We start from the raw sequence: 12,503 nt of genomic DNA on the forward strand, positions 1-12,503 counted from the left end.
ATCTTTGTGCTCCTGTGGCTAACGAAGGTGAGGAGAACGTCCTTAGAGCCACCAATTTCCCACAAGAATAACTGCTGTCCAGCCGCTTTCTCCCCTGCGGACTTAGGAGACAATGTTTTCATGGGTGTTTGAATAATAAAGCACACCAAGATAATCTATGACAGGATAGCAAGGAGGTCTTTATTACACCAATTGATCACACCAGTGGGTCTAGCCTAAACAAGCACCTGAAACTTTTGACAAAGCTCAGGGGTCCAAGCACCTGTTTTCATAGAGCATTACTGCAAACTCTTTCTTGCTTTGCTTCATGCTCCAGCTTGCAAGGGCACATGCACCTCATGGCACCTTATCAGCAGGGCACAGAGAGTTGCCTAAAATCAGCATTTTCTCAGTTTGGAACAGAAAAGCTCATCCCAAGTGCAGACAGGGTGGGCATCTTTTCAAATTTTCCACCCACAAGCAAAATCCTCTCTTTAGAAATCAATTATAAAAACCAAAGGTACATATAATAAATTTCCATCATAACAAAAAGAAGGTAAGGGAGACTGCAGGAATAAGCTCTAAGCCACCGCCGGGCCCATGTGTGCTGGAAGTTTCTGTGCAAACCTCATCTGTGAAATACAGAAGGTTTCCAGTAATTGTTTTTAATAGCTCCTATTATCCAGAACATCCTGGGCGGGCTACAAAAGAATTTACTTCTCACTATTTTTCCTACACAGGCTCTTTTAGCCAGTGTCTTGAATCAAATTGAAATGAGAAATGAAGCCTGAGTCTGGCAGGGTGTGTGTCAGTGGCAGAATGCCTGCCTTGCTTTCATAAGACCAAAAGTTTAATCCCCAGCTCTGCTGGTGTGATCCTGGGTGGTACAACCATATGAGAGAGCACCATGTCCAAGGGTTTGAGCGTTGCAACCAGGCATGTGACCCCAGAGGCACCCCCAGACCCACACAAAGGGAAGAGAAGGAGAAAAAATTATGAAGTCAAAATGGAAACTACTATTGCCTCTAGAATTTATTTACCTGACACTCCAGTACTGAATTGTAGGTAACTAACAGGAATGTATTTTCTGTCACTGATGGCTCATCTTTCCTCCGCCCATCTCAGAGAACGCAGCAAGCTACCGGGAGTATCTCACCCGCATGGCAAAGCCTGGCAAGCTACCGTGACGTATTCAATATGCCAAACACAGTAACAACAAAGACGGAGACGTTACTGGGCCCGCTCGAGCAAATCGATGAACAACGGGAGGACCATGACCGTGGACCGTGATGGCTCATCTCAGAAATCCAGTTCTGTTCAAAACATGCCTGTAGTCATTTCTGTTCTGTTATGAAACTCTAACATTCCATATATTTTGCTCTTCTTGCGTCGGGAGATACAGTACAGGAGTTAAGTTCTTGTACAATATAAGGTCAATGCCAGGTCGGTTCCTGTCTTGACAGATGGTTCTTCAAGCACCTCACAGTGTTTCCTGAGCACACAAGCAGGAGTACTCCAGGTATGGACACACACACACACATACACACACACACCAGCAAAGGTTCTGACATTCTGAAAGACATCACTCAGCTGTGCTTGTCAAAGTTGTGCACATCAAACTTTCAGTTGCCATGTTTTGCAAGTTCCTGGAAACATGCTTGATTCTGTGTGAAGAATGGCTGCAGGACAGCTTGGGGTCTCCGTGGGCAACCACCACTAAAACTAGATTCCCCCAAACAGGAATTAAAGAATTAAGGCTGCGGATCGACATTTTTAGGGTCAGGGAGAGCGTATAAAACCAGTAAGTGATTTGCTTCAAGTTTCCTTTTGCTCCATAGAGGGACTTAGAAATAAAGAACTTATATATGGAGCAGGCTGGAAGAAAATCTCCTGGTTAATCAAATTAGCATACTTATTAAATGTGAGATGCTACTTCTTGAAAGGTTAGAACATAATACAATGAAAGCAGTGCTAAAAAAAATTGTGTGCAGATTTTAGTATGCTAGCTTTTTGCTCCTTCTCCATAAAGAACACTATGTTTTTTTCCTTCTTCTTAATTGAAGTGCCATTATTTATGTTATTTAACAATAGTTTCATACATGCATCTTTGTAACACCCTACCCACTTCCCTCCACCCATGTTCCATGGCCCCTCCCAGCCACCTCCACCCCCACCCCTTGGCAAACTCAGTTCTGCAAATCATCTCTCAGTTCTGTTACCCTTGGCCATTCATTTCTCCCTTACTACATTTCTTTATATTCACATATGAAAGTGATCATTCTGTATCTGTCTCTCTCCATCCTACTGACTTCACTTAACAGGATGCCCTCTATTTAGTCCATTTAGCAGAGAGCTAGAGAGCTAGCTGCCTATTTCATCTGTTCTTGGATAGACTGGAGTAGGATTCCATTGGCTAGATGCACCAGAATGTCTCCATCTATTCATCTCTTCTTGGATCCTCAGGCTGTTTCCAGATCTTGACTATTTTGGCAAGTCTGCATTAAACATAGGGGTACCAATGTCTTTTGGAAAGGGTGCTTGGGATAGATGCCAAAATAGAAGTTTTGGTTAATTACTTAGGTTTTTGAGTCACACCTGCTGGTCTTCAAGGACTGCCCTCAGTTCTTGCAGTAGCTCCTGAGGCCCTGGGGGGTCTAGGCAAGCCTGCACTCAAAGCTTCTGCTTGTGATCCTTCTAGCCCTGAATTCCGTTTTTAAGCTCCAGGCTGTAGGACTCAGCCCCGGGACCCACATGCCTGTGTTCCTCTGCCAGTTCCTTCATGTGTGTGGAGAGTGGTCTCAGCATGGTTGTGGCTGATTCTGGAGGTCTTCGGCTGCCAGGGCTCTGCTTAGGGCAGGAAGGGAAACTCAACCTGCCCCCCTCCAAGGGGCTGAGCATCCTCCACCCAGATCCTCCATCTTCCAGTAGGCAGGGGTCACACCCATCAACTGCCCCCCCCCCCCCCCCCCCCCGCGCCAGGTAATCCCATCAACGGCCAAGACCAGAGACCATAAAACCCAGCTCCCGGAAGTGACATCTTATTATCTCATTCTTACTTTGGACAACCTGGCAGGCTACCGAATGTAACTTGCCCACACAGCAGAGTCTGGCAAACTCCTCGTGGAGTATCCAATATGCCAAATACCAGTAACAATGATGGGTCTCATTCTCCTAACCCTGAAAGAGCCTGAATATGCACTTTTTAAAATCTCAGGGTAGAAGTATGCTGAAAGTAGACTATAGACCAAACATGATTGTCACCCATTGCCTCTTTTGCAAACCACAACACCCAATAAGAGAGAGAGAGAGAACAAAAGGGAATGCCCTGCCACCGAGGCAGGGTGGGATGGGGGGGTTAGGGGGGTGGGAGGGATACTGGGACCCACATGCCTGTGTTTTTCTTTTTGGTGGGAAAGGGGCGCTGGTGGAGGGATGGGTATTTGATCATTGTAAAATTGAAACCCAAGCACAAAAATGTGTAAGTGTGTAACTGTACCTCATGATGTCTCACTATTAAAAATAAAAAAATAAAAAATAAAAAATAAAAAAATCTCAGGGTAGGACAAAGAGACGTTACTGGTACCTGCTGGAGGCAATCGACAACAGGATGATTGTGATCATGATTGCTCTAGGACAGGGCCACGCCCTTCCTTCCCAGGTCAGCTGCTTTCAGAAGCCAACTCCTCCAGTCTCTCTGTCTCTCCAAGAGCTCAGATGGCAGAATGAACTAACCCTTTCACACCGGAGGCCTCTCACAAGCATTTGCTCATCAAAGCCCTGGACTGACCCGAAGCCAGCACCTGACCCACTGGACTGTCCCTCTGGACCTTGTTCATGATTCTTAAGTAATGATTATTCTCCACTTTAAATTGGTTTGGGATTTTTTATTTCAGTTTTGTGTTAACCCTTAGGATATCCTCATTCTGTCCTGACACTGTCTCTCAAAAAAATGCCCTTCTGGGGCTGGAGAGATAGCACAACGGGTAGGGCGTTTGCCTTGCACGCGGCCGACCCGGGTTCGATTCCTAGCATCCCATATGGTCCCCTGAGCACCGCCAGGAGTAACCCCTGTGCATAGCCAGGTGTGACCCCCCCAAATAAAGCAAAAAAAAAAAAACCTGCCCTTCACTTACTCTTTGTTCTTTGAAGGGAGATGTCTTTAAGTTGCTCTGTGAGAAAAGTATTTCCTACAACCCTAGACGTCATTAATGACTTAATATCAGTTATCGATGAGTCTTATTTGAGAGTGAAAACAAGTCTATCTCAGGATAGACTATTCTTTGGTTAATAGTTATTTTTATATGCTATGTGCCTTTATATGTCATCTTTATAAGCCTTATTCTGAGTAATTTTCTTGCTGTTGGCATTGACTTTCTTAGGATTTTTATTTGTTTGAATTGAAAAAAAATCTTTCTTCTTTTAATGACAGTCAGTGATCATTTTCCATTATAACTCAAAGAAGGCTTCACAGCAGTGATATGCGTAAGAGTAGCTTCATAATGAGGGGTACCCTTCTCTAATATGCAGAGAATGAGAAGTGAACAGAGAGGAAAACTTCCAGTTTCACTGCGTTCTCTCTCAGCCGAAGATTGAGTGAAAGTGTGGGCCAAGGCTCTTGACCGTGGAGTATGTCCCCTTCTTATGCATGTTCACTTTGAAAATGGAGAAAGGCAAGTCCAGAGAGAGTAAAATGACTTGGACAAACATAATTAAGAGAAAGATACTTCAGCTGTTTGATTTTTTTAACTTTAGTTATTTCCCCACACACACGTATAATTGTGCGCCTATGTCTTTTCTGAATTCAAGAAGGGGACATACTCCACGGCACAGAAATGGTTTAATCTCTGTCAGCACGTATGATCCCTTGAGCACTGCCAGGAGTGATCCTACAGCTCAGAACCAAGAGTAGACCCTGAGAACCAATAGATGTGGCCCCCACCTCATGCCCCTCAAACTGTCAAGTTCCTCCACCCATATATGAAGTATCTGCAATGAGCATTTGTTCCTCTCATCCCAAGGTAGTGCCCGGATCAGGGAAGCGAGGGGTTTGAATATTAGCAGCTCCTATTTATTGTCTTTGTCCAGACCCCAGTTGCTAACCATCCCCTTCTTCCAGGTGGAGAAACCCCTTAATTAGTTGAACCAATATCCCTAGTTCTGAAAGGAGCCAGTTGGAATCCAAGAGCGACTGAGTGTTTCTGTACTTGGCAGCCTGGAATGGGAGTCCTTGCGCACAGCTCAAAGGACAGAGGGTGTGGCCACACCTGGCTGAAGTTGCCTCCCGAGAATTTTCCCTCGGCTCTACTCCCCAGTTTGGTGGTTTTTGACTCTTGACACACACACACCCAGTTTTTTTTTTGGTTTTTTTTCTTTTTTTTTTTTTTTTTTTTTGGTGGGGGCACACCCAGCAATGCTCAGGGCTTACTCCTGATTCTGCAGTCAGAGATCACTCCTGATGGTGCTCAAGGGACCATATCGAGTGCCAGGGATTGAACCTAGGTTGGCCACATGCAAGACAAGCACCCTACCCACTGTATTATCACCCCAGCCCATGACACACCAAATTTAAACCTGACTCTGCACTATGGTTGTTGTTGCTTTTTTTGTTTTGTATTTGCCTCCACCAGACACAAAATACCTTCATCATGGGAAATGTTTTGTTATTTTATGTGTGTGGGAGAAATAGTTAAAGTTAAAAAAATCAAACAACTGAATTATCTTTCTCTTAATTATGTTTGTCCAAGTCACTTTATTCTCTCTGGACTTGCCTTTCTCCATTTTCAAAGTGTACATGATAAGGAGGGGACATACTCCATGGTCAAACTGTGGGAACAGGGTGGAAACAGCACACCAAAGCTCTTCGATGACTACAGTGAGGGGATATGATGATTGGATACTCACAGGTATTTGGGTTCCATTTTTCAGTTCCAGGAATAATTCTTTCTGGGCCCAGAGATAGATACTCAGTCTCTGTGTTCATTCCTTCATTCACACATTTGTTCTATAAAAAATATATTGTGTGCCTATGTCTTTTCTGAATTCAAGGAGAAAATGTGTGTCTATTTTCTGTCTGGAACTATTCAAAGCTTTGAAGGAACAAACATAAAAAGGGAGAAAAAAGTTTCCTAGTCAGAGCGAGGAGGACAAATACCAATGTCCTCACTCATCTGTGATATATAGAGAAACAAGACAGGGGAATGGAGGAAGTCAAATGATGGCAAACTCTTGGCCCTTGATTAAAGAACTGAGAATGCCAAGAAATGGAAGGGTGATAGTGAGGGGGGACCGGAGGTAACCTAAGAATATTGGACAAGGGCCTTGGACTCCTTGGTGGTGTGGAGAGGGAGCAACTGTGTACATCAAAGTCAGAAGGGCCAGAGTGATAGCAAAATGCCAAGGCACTGGCCTTGCACATGGCCTGCCTATGTTCTATACCCAGCCCTGAATATGATCCTTCAAGCACCGCCAGGAGTGACTCACTAAGCCCAGAGCCAAGAGTAAACCTGAGAGACCACCAGGTGTGCTCTTCCTCCCCGCAAAAAAAAAAAAGAAAAAGAAAACAACAAAAACAAGCCAAACCCCTTAATTGTCAATGGTATTATAAGCAAATGACCTAAACTATAATTAAGTATAATAAAAAAAATTTAATGAGTTTGCCAAGGAGGTGGGGGAAGGCTGTGAGGGGAGCTTGGGGCCTCAGCAGAGGGAGGCTGACACCGGCAGAGGCTGTGGAGTCGGAACATTGTCAGCCTGAAACTCTAATATTAATAGTATTATGAATCATGGTGCCTAAATAAAAATGGGATGGGAGGCAGGGAAGTATCTCTACAGAAAAGAGATACTTTGATAGTTTTGCGAGAGAAAACTTTGCTGAGATTTGCTGTATATTTTCCACTGAAGGTAACAGAAAAATAACCCCAAGGATGGTTGGGGGGTGGAAAATCAGCCAACAAGATTCCTGTCTTCAGGATGCTGACATTCTAGTGCCATGTTTCCTAGAGTCGGGATACTGTTGCCGCGCCCCACCCCAGCATGAAAAGGGTTCAGGGGGTCAGTAGGAGATTTGGGTGCAATAGGGGCTGGGAGTTTGATTTCTTCTTGTTTGCCTAAAGAAGGCAGATTTTCATGAGGCCACTAATTTTTTTTTTTCTGAAAAAAGTTTGGGAATAAGTAGTCTAGTGGGAGAGATGAGCAAACTATACATAAGCCAACAAGTAACCAAGATAATTGCAGACTGTGAATGTGGTACAAAGGAAGTAAAGGTAATGGGAGTGATCTCTTGTAGGTAAACATTTGTAAAGATGTCCTCTGAGTGGCTATTTTGACAAATGAAATGCCAGAGACTTCCTTCTTCACCAGCCAAAGTTCCCAGGAATGATCCATAGATAGGAAATGACTATTTCAGAGTCGTCCCCCCCCCCCCGCCCCCCCGTGTTGTGTTTCACCTGTTTGACCAAAGGCCAGGATGCCACAGATGTCAGCTTCACTTTGTAGATTTCCATATCATCCTCCAGTAGGACCAGTTCTGGCCATTCCCAACCCCACCCTTGTTTGGGAAAGGAGGTGCCAGGAGCCCTTTGATGCTGCTGTGTTTGCCCAGGACTCATCAGTCCTGCTCAGATCAGGCAGCAGGCCATGGAGGAGCCCCTGAGTCACTGCTGAGCTGTGCTGACAAAGGAGAGGCCACCCCACCCCCATTTTCCTCCTGCCCTGCCCAGACATTCAGGGAGCTCCTCAGCCCATTTGTCATCTCCCGGGGACAGAGCTGACTCACGGGGTACACGGAACACATGAGTTGAAGAAAAAGACTTGAATGAAAAGTAGGCAGAGCTGTTGGCTGCCTATGTCATGGGACTGGAAATTTTCTCTTCTGAACTGCCTCAGTTCTTCAAATTCTTCTGCTAGAAGTTAGTGCCCAGGACTCTTAAAGAAAGTTTTGAAAGTTCTTTCTTTGTGTTTGGAACTTCTTGTCAATCATTTTGGAGGAGAAGCTGCTCTTAAATTGTGCAATTTAAAATCTTAAAAAGAATTCACAAAAATTACAGAAATGATGAGTCAGGCTAATGGTGTCATGCCCTAATTCTCATCTTATCCAAAATTTCTCCATCTCTAAAATAATAAATTCATGTAATTTTAAGGTATGACTTCTTCTCTTCTATTCTGCCCACCGAGTCATTCTTATTACACTGTTCTCTAGCCTTCTGGTTTCCTTACGGCCATGAGAGCTTCTGGTTCTGGTTCTGATGTAAGGCACATGCACAAACAGAGCTGTAACTCATAAGTTTGTAGGCCTTTCCCATCATTCAACTTAAGAAATGAAGAACCAGATAGATATAGTACAGAAATTAAGGCATTTGCCTTGCATGCAGTTGACTTGGTATCTTTGCTATCTTTGGTATCATACATGATTCCCTGAGCATCATGCCAGGAGTGATGCTAGCACAGAGCTAGGAGTAAGTTCTGAGTATTTCTAGGGATAGTCCAACATTTTAAAATTTTAAATGAAAAAGAAATACAGTATTACTATAATAGATGTTTGTCCTTATTCTCAAAGAAATCTGGTTCTGAAGTCTGTAAATTTGAAGAGATATGATAACTGTGAGATGCATAGATTATCCTGGATTATTTAGAAGGGCCCAAAACGCCATTGGCAGCACTCATAAAAGAGAGGTTGAGGAAAGCTATACACACACACACACACACACACACACACACCCTGTGAAGGTACAACAGAAAGATATTTGAAGCCTGGAGTGGTGTAACAACAAATCAGGGAATGCCAGCATCCATCAGCACTGGGAGAGCAATGAGCAGATTCTCTTCTAGAGCCTTCCCCTTCATTCCGCCCTGCTGGTATACTGACTTTGGATTGCAGATCTCTGACAATGCAAGAGAATACACTTCTGTTGTTAAAAACCACCAACTTTATGGTACTTTAAAAAATTATTATTGGTTGTTGTTTGGGGGGCTATTCACAATACTACTCAGGTACACTCCTGGATCAGTGCTTGCAGGTTCTCCCAATGGCTAGGGGACAATGCAGAGCATTGTTCTAGCCCACTGAGCACTCTCTAGCACTTTGTTCCAGGAGTCATGGGTAGCAAATACAATTATCAGTGCAATGGAAGCCACCTGTGCTCCCTCTACCTCTGGAGGAAACCAGGACCTTGAAACAGGAATTTTGGGTCTTTGAACTTCATCAAGCCTTCATTATATATGTGTGTATTCTGAAATATTGTCATTTTAGACTACATATGAAATGCATAGGAAATAGTATATTGAATATAGCCTGCTGTATTATGCATTAATTTTTTATTTTTGCACATTTTATTTTCACTTGATCACTTGATCATTTGACTTCCCATTACTCATCAATTTGCTCGAGCAGAAGCCAGTAACGTCTCCATTCGTCCCTGTCGCATGGTAGTGTAACCCAATGGTGTCTTCTTGTTCTAGGAACATGAAGAGCCTTAAACCTATCGTTCAGAGTCTTGACGAAGAAGTCTGACCATCTCGTAGGTGGATGGCCACGTGATCTTTTGATGTCCCGTGGTAATGGCTCTAGCCCAGCAGTAACAGCTCTAGTCCAGCGATCATCTCCAAATCTCATTATGTGTCCAGCCCATCTGATTTTCGATGCCTTGGCAAACGAGACAGCATCCCTGATTCTTGATCATTGGCGGAGGTCGGAACTCCGGATTCTTTCTCTCATTTGAGTGAAGCGTGATACTCCAAGCATAGCTCCTTTGATTCCTCTTTGGGAGACCTGAATAGCGTTCTCATCTTGTTTTCATAGGGCCCAGGTCTCTGAGACATATGTTAATGCAGGAAGTACAGTGGAATAGAAGAGATGTGCCCAGAGCCGGAGGTTCTTCATCCTCTTAGCTATTTCTTCGATGCTCTTGAAGGCGTTTCAAGCCGCTCTCTTCCTCCTGCACAGCTCAGGTGCCAAGTCATTCATCATGTTGACTTCTCGACCTAGGTACACATAACTAGGTACACATAACTGTTGCATTCAGAGATGTTTGTTCTGTTGAGAGCGAATGGAACGTCAGAAATGAGACCATTTCTCATGAACATTGTCTTCATGAAATTCAGCTGTAATCCGACCTTTCCACATTCACGGTCAAAGTCGGCCAGCATTTGTGCCACTTGGCTAATGTAAATACAATGGGTCTCTCATTTTATTTTCATAGGTATAAATTTATAAAATGTATTATATAGCTGTGGTTCATTTTCACTGTTAGGTTGCCTTTCTATAAGTGTATGTGTATACCATAAAATTAGGAACTGATTCTCTTGTTGAAGTTTCCTGGTCTTCCAATGATGCAATGAATTTTTGCCTTAAGCTTTTTTGTGATCAGACTGATTGCCCAAACATTGAGTTCTGAGTTCAGAAATTGTGTCCTTCTCAACTTTTCTAGATATTGCCAAATACTCTGCAAAAAAATCCCAATGTACACTAGCTGGGTTGGATTTTGACAGCAGGAGAATTTCGGTAAGGGGATTGATTTGTACCACAGGTATAGAGATAGGAGACGGGGGCGGGGGCATGGTAAGGAGATCTCTGTCACAGAGGAGTGATTCATGAGACCAGGATTTGTGGAGAGGAGGGTATGTGTGCTCTGTGTTGTTCGCAATCTTGCCCTTCTTTGGCCCACTCTGTTTCCACTCTGGATGTATCTTCCAGGAACAGGTGAAATCTTTGAGCCAGCTGTGAGCCTGAGGAGACTGAATGCCAAAGGAGCAGAGGGGAAAGGCAGGAAGGCTGAGCTGGCAAGAGCAGCGGGGGTGGGAGGGGTGGGGGGGGTGAGGGCCTAAGGAGCAGGGCAGTGGAATGCTTATCGGTCAAGTCCCTAGACTCCCTGAGCAGAGGCCTGGGGCCATCACCAGCCTCCAGAACTCATGTTAAGAGAGTCAACCACGTGTTTCAAGTTTCGGCCTTTGATAGCACTTCTCCCAAGTCCGCCGAGACCCTTCCTCACAGAGTCATTTATAATTCACGAGCAGTTATGCCCTCTGAGTCTCTGGGTGCACAGATAATGCAGAAGAGTTGGTAGAAGGTTGATTTGTTTGTGCTTTATTCATGTTTAATTTTGTGGGGCACATTCCTGCCAGTCCCCAGGGCTATTCCTGGCCCTGTACTCAGGAGTGATCCCTGGCAGTGCTCAGGTGGTGCCAGGGATTCAAACCAAACCGGAATTGGCAGGATATAATGCTAACACCTTAATTCCTGTACTAACACTCCAATCTTTCGTATTTTAATCATAATTAGAAGTCTAAGAATCATGATCACGATGATCACGACCATCCTGTTGTTCATAGATTGCCTTGAGCAGGCCCCAGTAATGTCTCCTTTGTCCCAGCCCTGAGATTTTTTTAAAAGTGCCATATTCAAGGCTCTTTCAGGGTTAGGAGAATGAGACCCATCATTATTACTGGTATTTGGCATAGTGGGTACGCCACGGGGAGTTTGCCAGACTCTGCTGTGTAGGCAGGTTACATTTCGTAGACTGCCAGTTTGTCCAAAGTAGGAATGAGATAATAAGATGTCGGGAACTAGGTTTTATAGTCTCTGAGTCTTGGCCGTTGATGGGATTACACAGCTCCAGGGGCCCAGTTGGTGGGTGTGACCCCTGCCTACTGGAATTTGGAGGATCTGGGTGGAGGATGCTCAGCCCCGATCTGAGCAGGGTTGGAGATCTCAGCCCCGGGACCCGCATGCCTTTGTTCCTCTGCTGGTACCTTCATGCGTGTGGAGACTGGTCTCAGTATGGTGGTGGCTGGTTCTGGAGGTCTTCAGCTGCCGGAGCCCTGGTCGGGGCGGGGAGGGAAACTCAACCCGCTCCCCTCCAAGGGACCCCAGCAAGGACAGCCAGGCGCGGGGGCAGGAGACTCTGCGCTGTTTTCTTCTGGGAGCTGGGTTTTATAGTCTCTGAGTCTTGGCCGTTGATGGGATTACATGGCGTTGTGTATATCCCTTTGAGGGGAAAAATGTATACCTCCAGATAGTGCACAGAATAAAAAAGCCATATATGTTGAAATGAGTGGTGTGTGAGTTTACATTTGCCTGTCTTCATTGATAAGGAGACAGAAATCAATGCAAATAGATGACCTTTTAAGTTTATGACTTCATTTCCCTAGAAAGGTACAGTCACTCCTTAGCAAACACAGTGCTTTGCACATGTGCAGAACTGAAGAGGCATGGATGTTTGACCTGGAAGGAAGAGTCACCAGCTCATGCCCAAGGACCTGCAGGAAAGGAGACAGGCCTGCAGAGAGTTGGCTGCTGGGGGAGAGCTAAGGGCCTGGGGGCGAGGGCAGCCACGGGGGTCCCATCTCTGTGTACTTTCCACCCCAGCACCCCAGCTTCATCCACTGCTTCATATCACTTCTCTCTGCTAGAAAATATTTACTAACTCTTCAAGAGCCTGTTTCAATTTTATGTTTGGTATTTAATCAAAATACCTATTTCATATGAAACTGACCCTCATCAAAAAATATTAAAAATGCTTAGGGGGCCA

This window comes from Sorex fumeus, unplaced genomic scaffold (assembly GCF_029834395.1).
Source record: "Sorex fumeus unplaced genomic scaffold, SorFum_2.1 ptg000044l, whole genome shotgun sequence".
NCBI lineage: Eukaryota > Metazoa > Chordata > Mammalia > Eulipotyphla > Soricidae > Sorex > Sorex fumeus.